Genomic DNA, 21,723 nt, shown 5'->3' with positions numbered 1-21,723 from the left:
CGAACTGGCCCTGTGGAATGCCCAACGTGAGGTTCTGCCTGCCTGGCGGCAGCAGGGGAACGAGAGTGTCACTGGAAAGTGGTCACTGTCACAAAGGTCATCGTGGGATGACCAATGTAGGGAAGCCACGAGGGCAGGGGAGGAGATCGTGTGATCGATAGGAGAGAAGGTACCATGAGTGGCACTGAAGTGGGTAGGAGAACCATCGTTGAGGAGATACAAATCGAAATCCATGATAAGTTGATCGATTAGGATACCATGACTCGTTGAAGTGACCCTCCCCCACAGTGGATGGTGGCCATTGAAATCCCCACGGAGGAGAAACGGGGGCGGGAGTTGCAACATAAGCAAGTGGCTGACCTGGTGGGAGGTAGATATTGCGAAGGGTGATTGCCAGAGTCGTTTGCACTCTAATCACTATCACTTCCAAGTTGGTAAGTAGGGGGCTCCAGTCACTAAGGACATCAGAGCGAACCAAAGTGCAAACCTCACCAGATGCTATCCCAGGGCAGGATGGTTCTGACAGAACGCCTGATAGCCATGGAAAGTTGAAGAGTGGTCATCATGGAAATGCATTTCTTGGAGTACAAGACAGAATACAGAATAAGATGAGACAAGACGTACCAGTTCCGGTAGGTGACGATAGCATCCGTTCCATTCCACTTGATGATCGTGTGGCTTGAGTCCAAGGTAGGCATGAAGGAGCCGAGGAGGAATTCAGGTCACTTGGTCAGTAGTTGTCACCAAGGATGGGGTGACATCCATAAATGTAAGACTCAGGTTGCGAGAGGGCAGTTGGGACCTCTGGGGGCACTGGGGGCCCCTTGTTGTTGGAATTATGTTTCTTCTTCTTCTTCTTCTTCTTCTTCTTCTTCTTCTTCTCCTCCTCCTCTTTCTGAGGTGGAGGAGGGCAGGACACAGGGGGAGTACAGGCGTCTGCAAGATCAGGGACCGAAAGAAAGCGGGGGACCTTGAGGCGCACATTTCGGCCTGACAGACGCTGGGGAGAGAGTTCCTGGATGGGATCCCGATCACCGGCAGATGCCTACAATGGGGGGCACTTCTTCGGCTAGGGAGGGAGAGCGAATCCCTGATGGGAGGTCGTGGGAACTCCAGGGGAGGTGGAGGGGAGAGTGGAGTGGGGCTGGAGTAAGGACGAGGGAGGAGGAGGAAATGAAGTAACAGAGGCAAAAGTTAAAGATAGTGACACCGGATGGAGTGTCTCATACGTTTGGCGAGCCTCATTGTAAGACAGAAGATCCAGGAACTTGTATTCTTGTATCTTCTTTCTCTCTAGTAAGCCGAGCAATCCGGCGAGCGAGGGGAGTGGCGGTCAGCAAAGTTAACACACACAGGTGCCGGAACACAAGGGCTTCCCTCATGGACTGGATGGCCACAGTCACCACACAAAGGGTCCACCGTACAGTGGGAAGGCATGTGCCCAAAACGCAAGCACTGAAAGCACCGCATACGTGGAGGGATGTACGGCTTCACGTCATATCTCTAGCACATAACTTTGACCTTCTCTGGGAGGGTATCCTCCTCGAAAGCCAGAATGAAGGCGCCAGTATCGGTGCGGTTGTCTTTGCGACCCTTCTGGACACGTCGAACAAAATTAACGCCATGCCGCTCCATATTAGCCCGGAGTTCCTCATCAGTTTGCAGGATGAGGACCATATGAAAAATGACACCGTGGACTATATTCAGAGATTGGTGAGGAGTGATAGACACTGAGACGTTGCCAAGACGATCATAGGCACGAAGAGCTGCGGGTTGGGTGGCAGAATAAGCTTTGATCAACAGGGAGCCCGACCGCATCTTACTAATGGACTCCACTTCACCAAACTTGACTTCGATATTTTCCACGAAGAACAATGGCTTCGTGGCGGTGAAAGTGTCCCCTCCGTCCTACTACAGACGAGGTAATGAGAAAAGGGTTTCAGCCCAATACAGCGAGCCTGGCCCTCTTCCCATGGGATAGCCAGGGAAGGGAAGGCTGCCAGGTCATACAAGGCAGCATTTAAGGATCCTTCACCATTCTAAGAGACGGCCGTGTGATAACGGTCAGATTTTTCCATCTTGATACGCTTCATGCACCAAGCAACCCCCCTGATACCACCCACTCCGACCAGGGGCTCTCCCCACAGGTGCCACCCAGCCACAGGAAGGGCCATCTGGCACGGCAGTCGTTGCCAGGACTTCCGATTCTCTAAGAAGACAAGCAACCACTCCTTGGCATACACGGGGAGGGAATAGCTCAGGTACCAGTAGTGCGATCCCTGTGTTGTCAGGGGGCTCAGCCATATGGGTACATAACCGCCCCACCACACAAGCCATGATGGTGACCTAGCAGGGTGGAAGGGGGCTACAGTGGGGAAGGGAGAGGAGGAGGGAGGGGAGAGAGGAATCCACAGCATAGATGCTAGGGAGGGAGTTCTTCCCCATATGGCTCACACTAAAAACAGGAAATTTTGAAGTGGAGGTTAAACCGCAAGTGGGGACCGAAACGCCAAAAGGGTGTAAAAACAGACAAAAGGAACAAAATTGCAACCAGTACAGGAAACCTGGGGAATATCCAGGTCGACACAAATCAGATCACCGAGAGGGGAAGGAGGTGGTAACGGGAAAGGAGGGGTAATAGGGAGTTAGGGGGCAGGGAGAAGGAAATGGAGCTAGGGAATGAAGAATGAGCTGCAATAGCTCAGAGACCCATGTGCGCCACGCGCGTACTCACGAAAGAACCGTGAGCATCCTGGGGGGGGGGGGGGGGGGGTGAGGGGTGATTGTTAGCCGAAATTAGTAATCCATCCAAAAACCAAAAAATAAAGATGATTTCATGTCATGAGCTGTCAATCCCTAAAAACTAAACTAAACTCCGCCTGAACAGCCCACGAAGGCCCAACGATATCGACCGGCCCGCCGTGTCATCCTCAGGCCACAGTGGTCACTGGATGCGAATATGGAGGGCATGTGGTCAGCACACCACTATCCCGGCCGTATGTCAGATTACGAGGCCGGAGCCGCTACCTCACAATCACGTAGCTCCTCAGTTTGCCTCATAAGGGCTGAGTGTACCTCGCTTGCCAACTGGTGTTACCACTGCGGCAAGGTCGTTGGCTTTCAATCCCTAACATAAATAAAAAATTTAAAAAATTAACTCTTTCTGTTAACCCAACCTGGAAGTATTAATTGGTTTTTATGTTATTATTTTGATACATATTTTTTCACCTGCATTCTCTGCATTCACGAAATATGTGCTACGGGTGCTGCAAATGGTGTTTGCCTAAAACTGGTCGCTTTTAACAGCAGATTACAGTGTTATATGACATTTTATTTCTAAAGCTTCGGCAGTAGTCCTTAATACTCACGAACGCTAATCAAGATGGAACAGGAAGGCATAAATATCATAGAGTTCTATATCTTGGCAAGATTTATGACTAAGTTGGCAGACGCTTCCGGTCGAAGAATATTGAGCCTGCGTACTTTATTCCTAGAAATCTATGTTCAAAACACAGACACAGTGAACACGTTACTTTGGATAAATAACTACTGGTGTTTACTGTATCACATATGACCACCGTCCGATGAGATTTATCGGTCAGACAAGTAGGAGCTTGTCAACTTGGCAAATTCAAAATCGGCCTTAAGCTCTCACCTTCTCGAATACCGTCATTCTGTTACAAGTCTTTCAAACAAACTACAAAGTTTACACTGAGAAAATTGAGATATTACGTTAAACATTTTTGCAGAGGTAGAGATCATACGCTCATTGAAAAGTTTCCCCGAGTATGCACTTCATGAGCAAGCAGAGCTGAGATGTCACAGTGTACTGGCCAAATTTGATTCCCTCAACAGTAATTGTTTTAAACAAATCTACTACGTTCACAGTTAACCGTTCTAATCCATCCTAACTCACTGATTTTCTGGTATTATCTCATTCCTGATATTTCCTCCCACTGGTATCTTAACAGTTACAAGTGTAGATTCCTTCTCGGCCCCCTCCTTACACCCCAGCCCTTTTTCTTTTCCTCCACGCATCTCTTCAGATCGGTCAGTATGAGGTTCCTTTTTTTAAAAAAGTACCATCACTTAATTGCTATTCGTGGCTGAATTGGATTCCTGCACGTTCTCATAGAATCAGCGAGTCAATAATTTTCCGGTATATACGGCTATTTCAGTTTTTGATTTTTCATTTTAATTTTACGTGTAAACCATAAACTGTACAACTTTAGTGCTTTTCGATGTTTCGACACTTCTGTTTCTTCTCATAAGTCATCCTAGATTTAGTCAGGCATATCATAACATTTAATATCAATTGAAAGCGATCTACCCAGCCGTCTCTTCTTTCCCTCGAGAGCTCCGCACTCACGTTCCCTATTGTTGCCGCTCCCTTGTCCGTGCGCACATTCTGATAGCTGGCCGGTTACTCACGTTTCTCAGTCATTGCTTAGGCATTCTGGTGTGCACTTACCACAACGGTGTCTACCTCAGTTTTTGGTAAGCTTCTTCCTTTGTTATCAGTCTTTATCATACCTTCCATATTTGCAGCATATCATCCTATTTCTGGGTACGATTTATTTTACTTATTGTCTTTCGTGCACTACCCTATAGTATTTCTCTCTCCATCTGTCTAATTTTCGTACCACTTGCACGTTATCTGGATTGCTAGCTAAACATTCAGGCCATGTATTACACCTGCTTGCTATAGTATCGTTTTTATTTTAGGTTTTAATGGGAATGCTTACAGTGCAGTTCATTTTCCTCGCCATACTGCTATTATGGCGGCAAAAGTTTTTAGCCGGTTGACTGTCACCTAGACACCACGTGATAGCAGGTGTTCGTCTGTACATGTTGACGTGCGATGAGCGGGTCTTACATCTCCCTTTTATCCATTGTGACGTTACGTACAATTCCTGTTTATTATTTTTGTCCATATCCGTAGGATTTACGAGAGCTTCCTCTACCATACCTTGTTACTTTTAGAACTTCCACCTTTTTGTGGATAATCTGTTTTATAGGACTGACTATGAACGCTGGGTTTTCCCATAATATGTTACGTACATCATCACTTGATTCCAGTGCCTAAGTTTCGTGTTACTCTTTCATCTTGGGATTATTTATTTTTTCTATATGATTGTTTTCCACTTATGCCTATATACAAATTTGCATCTGATGATGCAGCTGTGAATGCTGCAAAACCGGAAGTGCCTAAGAATGACAGGATTTTACAGCTGAAGCGGTTTCATATATCAACATGATGTATCGCGGCTGTGGTTAGCCAGATTATTAAGTTTTCTGCACACAATTGCCGTGTCTTTAACGTCGTTTCCCATAAGCATTCCAACAAACCTAAGCCTTCCATTCTTCCTGCCTCCTACTGATTTTGTGTGTTAGTCCTATTTTATCTCTTCAGTATTGTCCCTACATATTTAAATGATGTGACAGGCTCCAGCAACTCACTAGCAATGTTGTAGTCCCATGCTATCTCTCGTATTTATTGGTTTTAATGCACATTTAAAGACAGCTATTATTCAGTACAAGAAATTCCACATCTTCACTCCGAAAGCCACCATATGGTGCATGTTGGAGTCTACTTTATGTCCCACAGTCACATTTCATCTTTCCTGTTCCATTCACGTAGTGTGTGATATAGAATCTCTCTGATTTTACCTTCGTGGTCTTTTCGCGAAATCTACGCAGGAGAAAGCTATATAATAGTTGCCTCTTCTAGAAAAATTCACTCGCGGAATTCTAACATCAAACCTCACTTGATGCACAACGCCTCTCTTGCAACGTCTGCCACTGTAGTTGGATGAGCATCTCCGTGACGTTTTGATGCTCACTAAGCGAACCTGTAGCGAAACGCGATGAATTTCGTCGGATCATTCTATTTTGTCTATCAATCCCTTCTGGTACGGCCCCAGATTGAAGACCAGTATTAAAGTATCGATCGAACAAGGGCTTTGTACGCCAACTCCATCGTGCGTGGACTACACATCCTGAGGATTCTTCAAATGAATCTTAGTCTGACATCTGCCTTTCTTGCGAATAGTTCCTTGTGTTCGTTCCATTTGACATCGCTTCCAACGCATACTACAAGACATTTAGTGAGTATGTCGGCTTCCACTGCTTGTTCGGAAGTCGTGTAATCATGCCAAATTGGAGTTTTCCGCAATTTTTGCGCAGTACATTATATTTGTATCTGTTAGTCAACTGCCAGTTTCTGCTCCGAGCAGGTACCCTGCAGGACTTTCTGAATTTCGCTATAATTTTTCAATCTCTCTGTACACAGCAGCATCACCCGCGAACAGGCTCATTGAATGGGCATTTTGTCCATATTGTTTTGCATTTCTATACAATCATCCAGTTGTAACCCCGGAAATGCATATCCTCCTATTTCCATCTATTGTACTATAAAATTTCTCCTTATTTTGTTACCTGAAGATATGACATTTCTGTGTCTTTATATATTGTAACTGTTTTACTATTTGTGTATATATATATATATATATATATATATATATATATATATATGCATTTAAGTCGATGTATAATGGGTGTGTTTTGTAAATACTATTTGTATTTTTACGCTGGGTCTTGCCTAGGGAAAACTATGCTATCGAACGATTACATCGATAGGTCGTGTGAAGAACCAAAGTGAGTAGGATCTTTGGCAGTGTTGGCTCTGCCGCGTGGAGCGCGGGCAGAGCAGAGTCTGGCTGGAGGAGGGCAGTGGAGCAGCTGTGTTGTGTGACGCTCCCGCGAGTTGCCGCGCTTTCGGGGTTTGGCAGCATGTAATTGCGCTCGACTTGCTATGTTAGTTTCTGACATGGTGTCGCGGACGGGAAGCGTTAGCTGGCACACATCAAGAGCCCGTTTCGGCTGGAGACCGTGTCAGGAAGAAGGCGCGCCAACATCCACCTTCTGCAACAGCTACGGCCGACAATTAGTGATTGTCGCCACCTCCTCGACCGACGACTTCAAACCTTCAGTCAACCAACAAGGAAGACTGGAAGCACGTAAAGTTTTAGAACTTTATGGCAGATCTCAGCTTTTAAAATTGTTCCATTTGCCTCACAGAATTACAGCAACTTAGCATGAATCTTTGTTGCTCATTGTCCCAATTGCATTACCAAGCAGGGTCCCTTCCTTTTCCGGAATGAACCCGAATGTCGTTGAAATTCAAACGCCAGCATTGAAGTAATATTATTCGATTTCACTGCTTTAATTTCAAAGCTCAGTAAAGGTATTCATAGCTGGCTACAATATTTAGATTACACAAGCACAAATTAAGAGTGCGAGTTTTGTTACCATATTTTAGCATACCTGTGACTGCAGCTCAGCTTGGTACGTACTAAATTTTACTATTGTTAACTGTTCAGAATCATTTAATTCAAGTTCAAAGTTTAATCTCTTATTTCTAAATTGTGTAGCTTCAAGTAGCTTTTGAAATGATTGTTGAGGTAGCCCAAGACCAACTTTATTTTTCTGAATTTCGTAGTGCTTCAGAAACAAAGCTCACTATTAATTTCAGTCACTAAATTGACTTTCTATTTTCCGGTTTTATTAATTCTTTTGCTAAATTACGTCAGAGTGTAGCGAAAGTTATTACTTCTGACAAACATTCAGTTCTCACACAACACGTGTTAACCTTCAGTTGCCACGCTTTTAGTGCTAATTACATGTGCAATAACCTTTCTTTTTCAGTTATTATAGTAGTTGTCCATAGGACTGGCGACCGTAATTTTCCCCAAATCTCAGTTATCTAATTAACGCTAGTTAATTGTTAACGTAACGACCGCACATTTACTTTATTAACTTTACCCCTTTTCAAAATTAATTTCCACCAATTTCATTTGCATTTTTCCTTTCATTTAGATGTAACCCTTTCCTCTCTCTTTACCGACAGATTAACTTCGGTGACGATTGCTTTTCCTAAATTTCCATTAGGTACACGCGGTTTAATTTTTACTGCCATTGAGGTCGGTAAGTGAGGGGGAGGTTACACAGTGACGCAACTTTCTGCGAACATCTTCATCCTGATAGAACAGTCTGACAGTCCGCAGCATTCTCTGGTAAACCTCTTACACATTTTGCAAAGATTAGCTATCTTATTACGCTTCCTTTGAGCACATACTGTGTTACCCCGTTTCAGCTGAATAGTCACCATCCAGTCTCACGTACTCGGTTCTGTTGAACAAACGTTCTTCGGGCCTGTTCTATAACTGTGCAAATGCCTCTTACGATCGTATCTGAACTACCAGCGACAATGTGGTACAGTGTCGAAAGCCTTTCGGAAATTTAGAGAAGACTACAGAAAGGCTGCAGAGATTTAACATTCCACCACCGACGAGGCCTCGCGAGTGGACACAGGCTCGGATTTGTCCAGTAAGGAGAAAGATACCGACCGTGTTCTTTTAATTTGACCCATCCCAGAATTTGACTTCAGCAATATATATCCTACATCAAGATGGCAGAACGACAATCTAAATTAGTGTCCTTTTGAACGTGAGTTCCGTGTTGTACCACTGCGCCACTTCGCATGGTCGTTTGTGAATAAAGCAAGCTGTGTTTCACAAGAGTAATTGTTTCTGAACCAGTGCTGTACTTTGAGAGAATTCCATAGCACATGGATGCCAGCAATATTGTTCTGTAATTCTGTGCAAGCTTTGTTTCACCCTGTTTTGTAACGTATTCTTTTTCTCCGAAAGGAGACTGTTCCCCACATGAGAGTTTACGTATGATCAGAACTTCCTAAATAATTCTAATAGATTTTCTTCTTAAACGAGATTGGATACTGAGTTTAAACTGCACAGGATAGTTTTCTTCCAGAGACGGACACCAACTGTGAAATAAAAGTATGAGATACTTTAAATCCAATAGATGGATGGCGTTGTAGTACTTAGTGAGATCTTGAAATATCAGGTACTTGATCTGTGATGTGAGGTTCTGGGATGCGTGTACAGTGAGAAGTCGGTGTAGTAGACATAGCTTACGACAGTCACGTAATTACTCTGGCTACAACTGTTCTAACTGGGTCTGTGACTCATTGACGTTACCAAACAGTTGGATGCTGCCGACATATCCCAAGCAAGCATACATGGTTAGTTCTCATACAGTCTTGCATTACAAAGAAACAGTGAAGATTTGATGTAGTTTTGAGTTGACAGTCTAGAGGAATAGGGTGCAAATGTTCGTAGAAATTCACTTAGCACGTCCGACGTCATCTGAAAGACACCATTCCAGGATGTTGGATTGGAAAAGTAGGAGCAGTAGATGAAGTTCATCGCCGATGGCTTCCCAGGTCTCCAATCTCACAACTTGTGACTTTTGTCTGTGTCGTATCGTGAAAGACCACGCTTTTATCCCCCCTATGGCTGACACTCTTGTAAGTTTGCGACATCGCATTGTTGAAGCTGTAAATTCGATAACGAGAGACCAGCAGCTTCGTGTGTCGCAGGCAATGAGCTACCGTTTTGATATTTGCGATGTGACGCATGGTGCTGACGCTGAATGCATAAAAATTTGAACCTGTCTCTTTCCAGGAACGCTGGAACTGTGTTTCGTCCTTTTGTAGTTTGGAAGCAATGAATGTTTGAAATCTGTTCCTTCTTTTTAATAGCCCTGTATATGTGGTATTTTAATGGTTATCAGTAACATATAAGAACGCAATGGAAAAAAAGATTTGCCACAGGAAAGGTAAGTAATAGCAAATGTAGGCTCCAAATAACATAATGAAATTACGTTTAGATATTAAATGATATTAACTTGATAACCAAATACACTTTAATATCATTTAGTTGTAGATGACAAGCTACCATTGCCCAATAATGTATAAAGACTCCTGCATGACGGTATAATGAAGAATTAAGCTAATGGGAACTACAAACAAAAATTGCAGAGTGCGCTGATCATTGATCTGCCTTTTTTTCAGCTGTCATATAGACATTTTATCTTTCATAGGTAATTTATAGGTTGCTACAGGCAATGTATCACGTACATTAATTTTTGACAGTAAATTCACCATAAAAGGGTCGGACCTATTCTCTTCATATATTTCCTTTTAATAATTTTCTATGGGTAACTGTATTCGTCTTTTACCGCATCACAATTGGTTTCTATGATAGTTATCAATCTTTAAAAGTCTGCTACATATTTTTACCTAATGTGTATTTATCAGATTATGTTTTTGCATAAATGATGACCACATGTAAGCCCACAGTAGCGAAATCTAGGTATGATGCAGGCAAACAGATTTCTGGTAGCTACTGTACTTCAGTAGCCAGTTGCAAAAAAAAATGGTTCAAATGGCTCTGAACACTATGGGACTTAACATCTGTGGTCATTAGTCCCCTAGAACTTAGAACTACTTAAACCTAACTAACCTAAGGACATCACACACATCCATGCCAAAGGCAGGATTCGAACCTGCGACCGTAGCTGTCGCGCGGTTCCAGATTGAAGCGCTTAGAACCGCTTTTTTTCTTTTTTTTTTTTTTAACCGCTCGGCCACACCGGCCGGCAGCCAGTTGCAATAATGACTGCGTAGACGATGTGGCCCATTCTACACCTTATTTTAGATCTATGCGACGATGCTGTGCTGATTATTTTTATATGTTTTGACGATGTCATTATGGCCTTATCACTTCAGGACATGTGTTTATGTCTTTATTTACCATAAACAGTCAATTGCATCGGTATTAGCATATTCACAGTAGTTTCGGCGGTCGTAAGTATGAATACCATTTTTATAAGGAACTGATGACCCCGTAGTTTGGTCCCTTTGCTCCCCAAACCAACCAACCATTTTTATGTTTCTAAGTTGATAGGCTCTGTATGTCAGTGAACAAGTGAATAATGATGTGAACATTTACCGACGGCCTTTCAGGGGCTCGTCTTAAGAGCTGGTTTTGTGTTTAGCTAGTATTTGTCACCTGTGGATGTAGTTTTCTTATGTCTTTTGATATAAGCGATGGTGAATTCAATTTACAGTAACATTTCCTACAATATAAAATACAAAATCGATACAGGAGTCGTTTGTATTTACAGCTAGTTTTCTTCCACGTCTTTCACGTAAGCAAATAGATTGTCCTGAGTTCATTTGCTTGTTACATTCAATTTTACGGGTTATGCTGTGTAATTTTTCTTCTGATGAAGAATGAACGCTGCAGATTCTGTTTGAGATGTTAGCCGCTGAGGTTATATAAAGTATTTCGGCTTGCAATGCACATGCAGGATGATCACTGAAAACATGCAGTATGACGAAAAAGAGTTTATGCGTGACCTTAAATGAAATAGGCTTATATTTACTCATTTCTGATTGACTTTTATAATCAGAAGAATCATATTAACATTCATGAATATTTTGTTAGATTTAAATGAATGACTTCACGGAAGTGCATTGTTTCATGGCAGATGAGGTTCTGGTGTATCGCGTAATGAGCTGCTGGGCCGAGGTTGCGGCACGGCATACAGAAGATTCAGAATTTGGAGGAGATGAATCTACTGTTTCTACAGTTTGAAAAACTACTGCAGTACTGATGATAGTCTGGATAATACATTGTCAGGTGGACCAGTGGGTGAAATGTCTAGTACACGTGCAGCAGGTAGGATATACTGTTTGCCTGTGTTTGAAGAAGCATTTCAGGAAAGTCGTGAAACTGACTGATACTGAAGTAGATGCACGTTTGGCTATATATGCAAGATCTACAGTTGATTGTGAACCCTAGTTTTTTGGGAAATTCTTCCTCCTGAGGATGTTTACCGAAGTTGATATTGTTAAGTCCCTGCAACTTTTTTAAACTTTCAGCACAGATTTTATGCTCCTGGTTCATTGGTATGAATACTTGCAATTGTGTAACAAATAATGTACTTATAAATACATAACAAATTGAGCAGTTTTATTGATTACTATTCGCAAAGATTACGCATTGACACAAATGTCATTCTCACAAACTGCGACACTGCCGCGAATAAAAACAGTGACCCGTATATGTAATAAGTTTCCTTTACTTTACGTCTATGGTCATAAACTTTTGTTAACAGATTACCGTTTTCGGTCTATAATGACCATCATCAGATATGCAGCAAAAAATGTGAAAAACATAAATACACTCGCAGATTGTCTACAGCTTAAAAACAATACACAGACCATAATGAGAAGTTCTGCTGACAATATAGTACTACTGTACAATATACTGTATAATATATTGTCAGTAGTACTTCTCATTATGGTCATGTATTGTTTTTAAGCTGTAGGCACCCATTTTTTGCTGTAGATCTGATGATGGTCATTATAGACCGAAACCGGTAATCTGCTAACAAAAGTTTGTGACCATAGAAGTAAAGTAAAGGAAACTTATGGCAAATTTCATTGTTATGCCAGATAAAACATTTCGTCTCTTAAAGGATTAATGAAGAATTGTAGAAAATAAGTTTGTTATGGATACGAAGCGTTGTCGGATCCAAGCCCACACATTCTCTTCTTTGAAGCGTGAGGAAAGTATCCTGAAGGTATGGCCGCTCCGCCACCCCCTCCCTTTTTTCTTTTTATCTTTTTTGTTACACGTTGCATACCGCGGCGTAAAACGACGACTCGCGGCAGCGATTTTCGCGTGTCTGGTTCACTATGACAGGGAGAGGAAGGGGTGCAATCGGACACAAGGTGTAATTGATACGTGCTGGCAACTGGAACACTGGCGCTGTAAGGAGCATGTGAATGAGATAACTAAGATTATTTGGGCGCAGCGAGAAGGCCATCATTCAGTAGCCTGTGGGCAAGCGAGCCGTGCCAGGCGGATCAGGTTGCAGCTGATGGAAGCAGGGATCAGATATCCTGCCACTGACAGACACATAAACAAGCCTCCTGTGTCTGTTCTAACCTCGCAGACCCGCGCCTCACAAAACCTACGCCAGCGTCTTCGAGAAAGTCCCATGTCCTCCTATGCCACACCGTGTCTAAATACTTCTGCTCTGGCATTTCACATCTGTTCAAAGTTACTAGCAAACAGCTTTCGTTATCGTCTGTTGTTAACAATATCTTAACGGTATTCTTAATCCACGGAGAACGGTACCGCGGGAGGTGGCGCAGTGGTTAGCACACTGGACTCGCATTCTACATCTACATCTACATTTATACTCCACAAGCCACCCAACGGTGTGTGGCGGAGGGCACTTTACGTGCCACTGTCATTACCTCCCTTTCCTGTTCCAGTCGCGTATGGTTCGCGGGAAGAACGACTGTCTGAAAGGCTCCGTGCGCGCTCTAATCTCTCTAATTTTACATTCGTCATCTCCTCGGGAGGTATAAGTAGAGGGAAGCAATATATTCGATACCTCATCCAGAAACGCACCCTCTCGAAACCTGGCGAGCAAGCTACACCGCGATGCAGAGCGCCTCTCTTGCAGAGTCTGCCACTTGAGTTTATTAAACATCTCCGTAACGCTATCACGGTTACCAAATAACCCTGTGACGAAACGCGCCGCTCTTCTTTGGATCTTCTCTATCTCCTCCGTCAAACCGTTCTGGTACGGATCCCACACTGATGAGCAATACTCAAGTATAGGTCGAACGAGTGTTTTGTAAGCCACCTCCTTTGTTGATGGACTACAGTTCGGGAGGACTACAGTCCAAATCCGTGCCCGGCCATCTTAATTCAGGTTTTCTGTGATTTCCCTAAATCTTATATGGCAAATAGCAAGACGGTTCCTATGAAAGAGCATGGTCGATTTCATTCCCCATCCTTTCTTAATCCGAGCTTTCCTGCGTCTCTAGTGACCTCTGCGTCGACCGCACGTTAAACACCAACCTTCCGTACTTCCAGAAAATGGTGCAGGTGGATTTCTGATTGCGAATTTCGTGTAGGCCGTTGTTCAGGTGTCATCGCTGCACATAAACCCCATTAAGGGATTTGTTGTTGACTGTTTTGACACCTGGAGAAGAAACTGCATCATCATTTAGTGAATACTGGACGGAAAACGATTTGCATTTGGATGACACTTCCTTAAGAGTTTTACACTACTGAGCAGGTTTTATTTTCCATAGGCTTACAGCTAAAGTGAAAGGAGTTGATGATGAAGTCCAAGTCCTCAAATCTAAGCCGCAAGGTTTCCGTGTTGCTAATTTCTTCTGGTCTGTCCAGGAGTTTCTCGCATTAGTTGATAACTTTTCTCTGTAATGCGCTATTTATTCGTACACTCTCCCACAAATGTTTCGCGTTTTACTAATTTTTTCTCTATAAATCTTCGAATCAGCATTCTGTAAAAAAAAAAAAAATACTAACTCGTTCCATCACCAAATAGCTTTGACTCGCATGGCCTCACAGACCCTGATAAATAAAAAATATATATAAAGTAAAAAAGATTGACAAATAAGACCACAAATAAAACGTTCAGGACTTATAAGTAAACCATGTCGTAAATTACGTCTGATGATGTATCTTAAAGAAGTTGATTTTCATTACTATGGCACATAACTGACCAACAACAGCTGTTTAACGTAATACGAAGACACAGTAACTCAGTGGGTCCAAATATCAACACCAAAAACCAATATCATGATTGTCTCAAGTCACTGGTATATATTTCACAAATATCGCTGGCATCGTTCGATTCCTCCCCGATCGAGAATGCTCCGGAATGTGTCAACAGGACTCCACCTCCACCCACGAATCCGCGGGAACTGCGTCCTCAGATGCAAGTGGCATGGGATGGGCTATCACAGGACTACATCCGAGACCAGTAAATATCCATGCCACGATGACTGGATGCTTTTATTAACATCCACGTCGGCCCGATGACATACTACCATGTACGCTTTGTGGCCGTGTAGTGCAATAAACGTTAGTCCTTCAAAGTTGAAATACTAATCATTTCGTATGAGTGGTACCATCTACCTTCCTGACAGTAATGATCGAAGTCCTCCTTGCACTTCTGGGTTCAGGTCTTTTTATGACGATAGGGGTATTTCACAAAAAAAGGAGAAAAAAACAGTAGTGAATGCTGGGAACTGCTTATGGCGCTCTGTAGTGCGCATTACTTCGTGTCATTCTAAAAGTGGTTCTCTAGATTCAGACATCGAAGAGCAGCCATCCTTTATTCCTTGTAACACTGTCCTCAAGGTACAACGCTCCACCCTTCGAATACCACTAGTTATTACTGTATTCCTTACTGCCATAAACACGCCTCCACCACCGGCGTCAAACCTATCTTTATGGTATTCACGGCACAAAGGAATGAAATGGTCACAGTCTTGTAACCCCGTCGTTTTCCCCCATTGTGACGCGGAAGTGTGAAATTAGGCTCAAAGGCACATACAGCCGTTCTCTGTAGTGGTAGAAAACCGCGGCTGTCTACTACATCTCCCTCAGGTTTGGTGTAGCGTCAAATAGCAGTCTGTCGGCACATACCAGAAGAAGGCCCAAACGCAGAATTTCATGTGAGATATAAAGTGGGTTATAATGTTACACCGGTACCAAGTTTCACTACCGTTCTGCCCAAAGCCATCGTCGACGTGTCATACGATGACAAGCTCGTCACGTCGTGCCCCCTTATCAACATCTCACCTCTTCTCTTGACGCCTCTCCGATGGAGGCCAGAACCGCCATGTCCAACGTTGAAATATCGTGGTTTTATTATGGGCGGCCAAGAAAAACATTTTATAGATACCGCCACTCAGAAGAGACACGAAAAATGCTTCAGGAGGTGGTCAATAAAGCGATCCTTTCCCTTGAGCATTCATTTGCAGACATTTCGCAGACGAAATTCAAGTGTGATATGCGACAGAACTATATTCTTATTCTTGACAATCTTGACACTGCTAACCCCCCCCCCCCCCGCCCCCGCCGGACAATTTAACCCATTTCTAAAGACATTATGGGGCTGAAATTTCATTGAATATCATTTTACTCCTTTGTAGTGTATCGCGACTTCAATTTTTGCTCTGGTATACACGATGGAATACACTTTTTAACCACTGAGGTCTGTTCGAGACCATTAAATGAAATTTGAACGTTATCTGAAGTAGCAAAGAGTGTAAGCTTTTTTAGTCGTCCTCTGGGGTGATCACGGGAAGATGCGACACTGATACGTGCGTGAATAAGATAGTACAGGGTCCTTCAAGAACCCCCTCCCCCCTCCAGATCACCAACACCCACAGTGCCACACACGCACCTCTTTTGAGGAATTTAAAACTTGACCGACTGCTAGGTGCCTGCAGCAATGTATCTCTTCGAAACCGCAAACTGAGGGGCCCTACGCTGCTGCTCTAGCGCATACTTGGGGGCATTCGGAGTCTGAAGGGTTTTATTTATATTTCATGCACTTGTCAACGTCTTCCCCCCTACCCGTGATAATATGATGCTTCGGATCAGGTTCAAATGTCGCCGAATAGTTTTTAACGGCCCCTAATGGTACCACACGGTATACTACAGTAAAAATTGCGGTCGCGCAACGCTCCAAAGGTGTCAGATCCCGTTCAGTGCGGTTGAAACCGCATGATGTCCTTAGGGAAGTGTTGAATCGTCCGGGAAGGTGTCAGCAGTGTCGAAGGTTGTCAAGAAAGTTGTCTTATTGCTCACTGCAGTGCAAACTGCCGATTTTGACCGCAAAATGTGCTCAAATGATAGCCCCAACGCAAGGAGTGATATCATTGACAAACTTTATGGCATCACCTGAGACCTATTCGTGTCGATTCTAAGCGGTGGTAAGTCTCAAGTGTTTCTCCATAAGAAAACCGCGTGATTTCAAAACTGGGCGTTGCAGTTCTGATCTTCACCGCAGAAGCGTCAAGATAACGGGATAGGTAGTGGTCAGACGACCTTCCCATCGTGTGACATGTCGACGGTGGCGTTGGGCAGAATTGTGGGGAAACTGGGTGGCAATGTGAAGTAACCCACCTTAACACGTAACGTGAACTTCTGAGCTGTGGCCTTTTTTAGCATGTGTCGACCACTTACTGTCGAGATCGAGGATGATGCCGCAGGGCTCTACACTTTTGTATTATTACAGAGGGCGGTTGTAGGCACCTTTGAGCCCAATTTCACATTTCTGTGACGAGATGGGGAAAATGGCGGGTGTTACAAAGAAGTGACTGTTTAATTCTTTTGTGCAAATGTACATTCCGTACATTTAGTATTTCATTGCTATTAGGATATTTACGTGTATTTCCGAGGTCTTTCTGCGAAATCGTCTGTGGAAATCATATTTTTAACCATTTTGCTATTTTTGTTTATGTGGCCTCTGGCATTTGTCATTATTAACTCTGTCGTATTTTACATGTCTGCATGTTCTATATCCTCCTCCCTCCTTTCTACCCCCCCCCCCCCTCTCTCTCTCTCTCTCTCTCTCTCTCTCTCTCTCTCTCTCTCTCTCTCTCTCTCTCTCTCTCTCCTCTTCATCAGTATCCTACAATATACCGACAGTTATTGTATCTTTGTCTTCTCTGTTTTTCTAAACCGAATTAATTTATTGTGTGACAGATTCCGTTATTTTTGTACCGCATAAACTGAAAATCACGCACTGTTTCTTAAATCGAACAGTATCATTACATATCTAGTTTTGTATTTTCACTTTCATCTTTCATTTTAATATTCTGGATTTTTATAATCAGTATCAATACATGTTCATTAAGATGGATCAAGAAGTGGTTATCTGATATCTGAGACATTAGTTAAAATGATTTACCTTTGGCCACGAACATGAAGGGGAGCTATCCCCAGCTCAATAATTAAACAAAGTCGACGTCATCTTGTTATCCAAACAAATATCAAGAAGGATAGAAGCATCTTACGAAGCAGAATCTACTGCATAGTTGGTACAATGCAAAGTACAAATCCTCATAGAGCCAGAAGTTACCTCAAACTCTCTTGGCTACCACAAAGAAACTGCATGCTGCATTCAATAGCTGAAATAGAAAAATATTGTTGTAGGACTTGTCCCGAAGCCCTAAGAAAAATCAGTCCACTTTAAGGTTATCAGTGCTAAAAGCATAGAATACACATACCTATTGAAGTGACAGGGACCGGAACAGATAATGGCAAAAGTAATTCTGAAATAATAGATTCTGTTTCCAAACGTTCTTTCAAAAAGACATATCAAGAAACGTTGCCACAAATAATCTGTTGTCATGTCAGTGCAAAGAAGAGACAGGGAGATATATATAACCTGGAAAATAACAGCTGTAGCTCCATAATGCTGTTTGCAGAAAAAGACGGTTATGTACTCGGAGGTGACAACTTTACAAACTTGCACAAAATGCAAAGAAACTTGTCGATGATCAGTAGCTGATGCCAAGGTTATCATTTTGGCCTCAATTTAAAAAAAAATATAAAACATTACTCATAAACAAAACTAAGGGTCCGATATCACTTGAATACGCGACCGGCGATCAATTACTGCAGTGCCGCAACCATTAGGTCTCTATGAGTAATGCCTAGAGTGATTTAAGGTGAAATGGAAACATAAATTCAAGCGAAAGAAATACAGATGGCGGACTCCGATTTCTTGGAAGATACTAAGAAACTGTAATTCACGCACGACAATGGCGGCTTAGAAAACACTTGTTTGACTAATTCTTCAATACTGTTCGTCGGTCTATGGCCCTTACCAAGTTCAGTTGACGGGAAAGATAGCAAGAACTCAAAGAACAGGCGCATGATTTTGTCACAGGATTGTTTAGTCACCGTGTCACATAAATCTTTAACGAACGTGTAAGCGATTTGTCGGTATATTGAAACTGATCTGCTTCCATGAGTACTTATCTGAGGCCCTGATCTATCATGTTATGCTGTAATATATGATTATTCATCATCCAGCATTTAATTGAAAACGCACCCTGACAGCAAGTAAGTCAAGAAATTCGTGACAAAGACTCACACCCTTACTTAAATTTGAACAAAGAGAAATGAAATTTGGTTTGTTACGTAATTTTGCGTCAAACAGTGTGTGATTATTCATAAAGTTCTTCCAACAACTATAGAATGTGAGTGCTTTCAGCTTATGGCCAAAAGTAGTGCAATGAATATGTTTCCTCGTGAATGTAATTACTGAATTTAAACTCGAAGAGATTTATCTCTAAAAATGGTTCAAATGGTTCTGAGCACTATGGGACATAAATTCTGAGATCATCAGTCCCCTAGAACTTATAACTACTTAAACCTAACTAACCTAAGGACATCACACACATCCATGCCCGAGGCAGGATTCGAACCTGCGACCGTAGCGGTCGCGCGGTTCTAAACTGAAGCGCCTAGAACTGCTCGGCCACTCCGGCCAGTGATTTATCTCTGAAATACTTTCTAAATCAACAGAATCATAACATAGCTTGAGGACATAATTTGTACACAGTAGTGAACAGCTTCGCTATCATATGAAACACAAAATCTATCGTTGTTACATGAATTACGCACTGCATAGTCTACCACAGCTATCAGCAATCTGGCTACAGCGTGTAACCTTACATTTCTGCATCTGAAGATTCATCATGCATAGTGTTGCCGAAATGAAGGAGCTGTGTAAGACTGAAATATCTGATTGTTCGTACAGCGATTAATCACTGACGGGGCAAAGATGTTAGCAACAGATGTCACAAAATGCCGTCACATTAAGTGTGCAACAACAATGCGCAACAAAATAAAAGTATCACTTTTTCAAACCCCGTAACTGTCTCCCCCTACGACGCATAATTTTGACATTTTGCTGAAAGGTTGCTACAGCCTTCCTCTGTGACGATACAAAATCATGCCTCCTTGCGACGTCACGGGCTCAGTGGCGTTTCAAACAGCAAGCTGTCGACACATGCGGAAAAAAGCCCACAGCTCCGAAATTCATATGAATTTCAAGGTGGGTTAATGATGTCACATTGGCACCAAATTTCACCACAATTCTGCCCAACGCCATCATAGACGAGTCACACGATGGGAAGGTCATCACACCCCTTCTTAAGAACATTTCACAGTACGATGTTCTTGACTCTGTTGACACCCCCTGAACGACTCAACCCTACGCTAAGGGTATCGTGAGGATGCAACGTTACTGAAAGTGATCTTACCCCTTTCGAGTGTAGTGCGACAGCAGTGTTTACTCTGGTATACAGGTTGGAATCTCTATGGACCCTTCAAAACCATTCGACGAAATTTGAACATGAGCCGAAGTAGCACAGGATGCTCATGTTTTTCCAGTCCTGTTTCGAGTCCTCCTGTGGCTTGATATTGGGGGGCGGGGGGGGGGGGGGAACCAGGGGGGGGGGGGGGGGGGGGAGCAACAGCGACATGCACATGGATAAACCGGTGAAGGGTCCCTCTACGATTTCCCCCTCCTGCCCTCTACAAATTTTGGTAACATCCTAGGTGCCACCCATGCACCTTTGCTGATCACTTTAACAATGCACCTGACAGATAATCCGATCCCAATTCAGCTGAGCAGCGCTTAAGGACAGGCAACTCCTCCTGAGAGGTGACAAATTGTTGCACAAGGATTGTGCAGTGCACAAGTTCTCATAAAAGCAATGCAACTGCGTGTTCTCTACATAGATCTTCAAGTGACGCATTAAACTAACCTTAATACAGAAGATTATGACAAGACTCAAGACTGAGTGTATAATGCAACGGACAGAATAAACGAAACGCGATCTCGTAATCAGCTCACAACTGACGAACACGAGCAATATCTGAACCTTTGTTAAGTCACGCGCCTGAATACCAAATCACATCACAAATCGAAACCTCGGTGTATACAGTGGTAAGAAATAAGTTTCCAGAATGAGATTTTCACTCTGCAGCGGAGTGTGCGCTGATATGAAACTTCCTGGCAGATTAAAACTGTGTGCCCGACCGAGACTCGAACTCGGGACCTTTGCCTTTCTTGGGCAAGTGCTCTACCAACTGAGCTACCGAAGCACGACTCACGTCCGGTACTCACAGCTTTACTTCTGCCAGTACCTCGTCTCCTACCTTCCAAACTTTACAGAAGCTCTCCTGCGAACCTTGCAGAACTAGCACTCCTGAAAGAAAGGATATAGCGGAGACATGGCTTAGCCACAGCCTTGGGGATGTTTCCAGAATGAGATTTTCACTCTGCAGCGGAGTGTGCGCTGATATGAAACTTCCTGGCAGATTAAAACTGTGTGCCCGACCGAGACTCGAACTCAACCTCATTCAATGTGATTTTCTTTATTCAGACTAGTCATTGTTTTGAAATATTTCGTCAGTAACGATATATTTTCAAAATGGTAAATTCTATCCTACATTTTATTCTTAAAAATTCAATTGGTACTTAACATTGTTTACTTGCAAATTGAGTTCACGTAAGATGCGTTAGCACTGACTTACTACTGTTAACTCGCTGGGCGAAACACCACCACACTACCACGGCATCTTTCAAAAACGTAAATTCAAAGATCCGAATTGTTTCAGTCTTGGTCCCTAGGGTTTGCATTGACATTTTCTGCAATAATTAAGTATAACCATTTCAAAAATTAACCTTTATTCAGCACATATAAAATTAATTTTATCAAGCACTTAACTACAGCGTTAAGGACGATCGCTAACATTTCGACCATGAACTTGCCACGTAAATTCACTTAAATTATGTTAAGAAACACAACATAACATTGTTTACCTGCTTAAATAAATATTCACATTTATCTTACGAGCAACAACAGTTGAAGTTCAGGATATTGATAAGAGTGGAGGCTACTCACATCATCATCATCATCAGATTCGTACG

The 21,723-nt window shown here is 42.9% G+C and overlaps 1 non-coding gene across 1 annotated transcript; it reads right to left on the bottom strand.

The window, feature by feature from the left end:
- Window positions 1-20,820: 20,820 nt before the first annotated feature.
- Window positions 20,821-20,895, bottom strand: Trnas-aga (transfer RNA serine (anticodon AGA)). Its single transcript has one exon. It is a non-coding gene; the product is annotated as a tRNA-Ser (tRNA).
- Between the last annotated feature and the right edge of the window lie 828 nt (window positions 20,896-21,723).

The sequence above is a fragment of the Schistocerca serialis genome, chromosome 3, assembly GCF_023864345.2.
Source record: "Schistocerca serialis cubense isolate TAMUIC-IGC-003099 chromosome 3, iqSchSeri2.2, whole genome shotgun sequence".
NCBI lineage: Eukaryota > Metazoa > Arthropoda > Insecta > Orthoptera > Acrididae > Schistocerca > Schistocerca serialis.
Note: the sequence above shows the minus strand (reverse complement) of the source record. Positions and strands in the feature narration are given on the sequence as shown.